Here is a 3,392-nt window from a genome sequence, read left to right as displayed (position 1 = left end):
TCTAAAGGCTTTCCCTTGGAGGCAGCCAAGGGTTTTTTTCACATTACTAAAAGACTAAGTAATGTGGTTATGATTACTTTAATTCCTACAACCAAACTTCCACTTAGGTATAGTTCCGTGTTCCCACACTACTTTCCTTCTGTCCACCAAGCTGGCTTCGGTACTCCATGGTCCACTGTATCTTTTGGTCTTCTCCCTTTATAGCAGCAGCCTGGTGGTGCTATCCGTTGAGCAGGTTGACCACTAATTCATAGGTGGCCATCATAATGGCTGTGTTTGGAATCTGTCTCACCAGATGAGCTGTCAGACCACAGTAAAGAGACCCATAGCCTTCTTCTTGAACAAGCAAAGACAGCGTCTGAAAAAAGGATCTAATTTTGTTCCCTCTTCACGCAGTCTTGTTCTTACAACTTCATGTGGATATGCTGTAGTTGTGGCACACATTTTTGAGGTGGCAGCAGCTAGCATCATTCCCACAAAATCTGATGCTTCTTTTACAGACTCTTCATTCTGCATCACAGAAGCAATCTTATATTCCAGTAGTTTTGACTTAATACTTTCATAAATAACACAATGGATAACAGTCTCTGATATGCCAGCGTATGAAGCAGACATGCTCCTATAAAATCCTCTAAGTCCATCTGTCTGATACACTTTACGGACACACTCAAAAGCGCCCATTCGCTTTTCCCCACGGCTCCTTGCATCAAGCTGTCACCGAGTCTCTACCAGCCAAATGGGGTTGGTCGCTGTGATTGCGGTAAAACGAGGTTTAAGTTAGTCCATATTTCTACAGGAAGTGACCTGCGGATGGAAAGCATGAGATGACACAATGTCACTCTTTTCTCGGGAGAAATGTACAGTGAATGCCTGCCAGTGCAGTTGAAATCGTGTACCTGCGTAGAATCAGGATCGAATCAACCGTTCAACTTTTCCGTGCAGTTTGAATAAGCAGCAAAGTATATTGCTCTGGAAGGGGCCACCCCCAGTAAGTTGCGGCCAAATCCTGTAAACGGAGAACGAGGCCCTTCTTTTTCCAAGATCCCCTTTAGACAATGGAGAGGTCCGGGAGACACTACTCGATTGACACTGGCTCCAGCCATGGTGTTCAGCTGAACTTCAGAGTTGTAAAGTGTCACAGAAGATGACTGCAGCCGTGTTTTTACAACTTCCAGGGGACATGTCGGAATAGCTCCCACTGGGCCACCACATCCTCCGGCGGCAAACAGACGCACCCGCGTGGCCCTCTGGCTCATTCTCCCTCCCGCGTGTCCTCCGGGCGCTGAGGCGGGACCGCAGCTTCCGCCCCGGCCCAGGACTGGAGCTGCTCGGCGCCCCCGTGACGGCGACGGGAACTGACGGAGACGCGGCTGCAGAAGGCGACCTGAGCCGCCCTCCCCGCGGCGCTGCAGCCACGCCGCCTCCCACTCCGGCTCGGTTTTCATCACCCGCGCTGGAGGGCAACGCCGAAGTCTCTTCTTAATAGTGTTTTCAGCACTTTTATAGAGTATTTGTGTTTTACCCTCTAAGAATCATCTATTATATATTGCAAACGTGTAGGTGGTTAATAAATAGTAAGTTACCGACTTTTAACTCTGAGTTTTAGGAAGTGAGGTTTCTACCCTAGATATACTTGCATGTAATCTGTTTGCTAATGAAATAAAGGAAGGAGGTGGGCATTGGATGAAGTATACCACATGTTCATTCTTTGTTACTTTAAGATGAACTGGGAGATTGGGATTGACATATATACACTACCGATACTATGTATAAATTAGATAACTGCCGTATAGAACAGAGAGCTCTACTCAGTGTTCTGTGGTGACCTAAACGAGAAGGAAATCCAAAAAAGAGGGGCTATATGTATACGTATAGCTGATTTCACTTTGCTGTACAGTAGAAACTAACACAACATTGTAAAGCAACTATACTCCAATAAAAATGAAAAAAAAATAAAGGCATGAATAGTTCAGCTCACCGAATAAATCTTTACCCTGAGAAAAATCTTTAGTAGGGAATTTTCAGGAAGTGCAGACTCTAGGGCACTGGAACCACACCCTCTAATTATTTTCAAAACGACTGTAAACAAAATACTCTTGATTTGGAAATGATTCCCATTTCCTGGGGCTTTGTGTTCATGGCAATCAGTTAAAAAGTGAACGATGTAAAGTACACTGCGTTTTTGCTCCATCGTTTATGCATTTGAACATATATGTGACCACAGATTGGAAATCATTGAATGAGTGGGTAAAAAAGCATAGAAGATTATTTGTCAATATCAAAACGAAGGAGCAATGAGGAGCAGGGGCTTTTTATAGGTGAGCAAACGGATTTAAAAAAAAAAAGCTTGTATTTTATTATAAAGTGAATGGATGGGGTGGGGGGAGGGTTAGAATTTCTGACCATCTAATCAGATCTTCAGCCCTAAAACATAAACCCCCCGGTTAGACCTGAGCTGGTGTCTCTGAGTCCATGTGCAGAAATGAAAAGCTCTCTGCCCCACCTCCTGGGCTGCACTGGAGGAATTTTAGTTTAGTGGAAAGAGTGAATGATTGGAAATAGGCTTCTACAAACTTTTATTGTTCTGTGGGTAAACAGAGATAATCGGTCTTCAAAGGTCTTTTTGCCAGCCGGGAACTCAATTATAGTGTAGCTATAACTCCAGAAGTCTCTGCCCTGCACCTACATATTATTCTCTGCACAGATCTTTAACAGCTATTCATTAGCTCAAGAGACCTTTGCTGTTATATGAATCACTTTTTGGTGGGTACCGAGAAAGGTGTTCATTCTACACAGCTGCCACTTTATCGCAACCCTTCCATGCTTCATTTAAATTACACTCTGACCTTTTGAAAATGGGACAGAGATTTCAAAAGTTTATTGGATATTCTCTGAAAAGCTGTTACCCTGTTTTGCTTCTTGATTTATAAGGTGTTCTTATTCTAAAATGCAGAAACTCACATTTTAAATGTAGATACACTTTGAAAGGAGATTAGCTATAAATAAACAGCACACACACAATACCTTCAAGGGAAAGGGCGATAAAACCATCTGTGATGGCTTCGTGCGGGCAAGGAAAGCCGACAGAAGGGACCTGGGGTGGAGGCTTTATTCCATAAGAGGTAGAAGGGGGGCAGAAAGTCAGAGTGAGACCCCTTCTACACAGACTGTTCTTGGCTATCATTTTAAACAGAGGAGTAATGATGCTTGGATTCTAGAGAGGTCTCGGGGTGTAACGGAAAGAATATTATCATCAAACGACAATGTCTAGTGTACAGATATGATGCCCAGAGAAAGGGTGAGATCAGTGTTGACTGGAGTTCTGGGGGGCAGGGGGAGGAGCCTTTCAATGGGCAGTGGGCAAGTACGGAGGGAGGGCATAAACAAGTCAT

The 3,392-nt window shown here is 44.1% G+C and overlaps 1 pseudogene; it reads right to left on the bottom strand.

Annotated features, from left to right (window-relative positions):
* Nucleotides 1-220: 220 nt before the first annotated feature.
* LOC136119097 (solute carrier family 25 member 36-like) lies at nucleotides 221-1,256 on the bottom strand (annotated as a pseudogene).
* Nucleotides 1,257-3,392: the final 2,136 nt, after the last annotated feature.

This window comes from Phocoena phocoena, chromosome 2 (genome assembly GCF_963924675.1).
Source record: "Phocoena phocoena chromosome 2, mPhoPho1.1, whole genome shotgun sequence".
NCBI lineage: Eukaryota > Metazoa > Chordata > Mammalia > Artiodactyla > Phocoenidae > Phocoena > Phocoena phocoena.
This window is presented reverse-complemented; position numbering and strand designations above follow the sequence as displayed.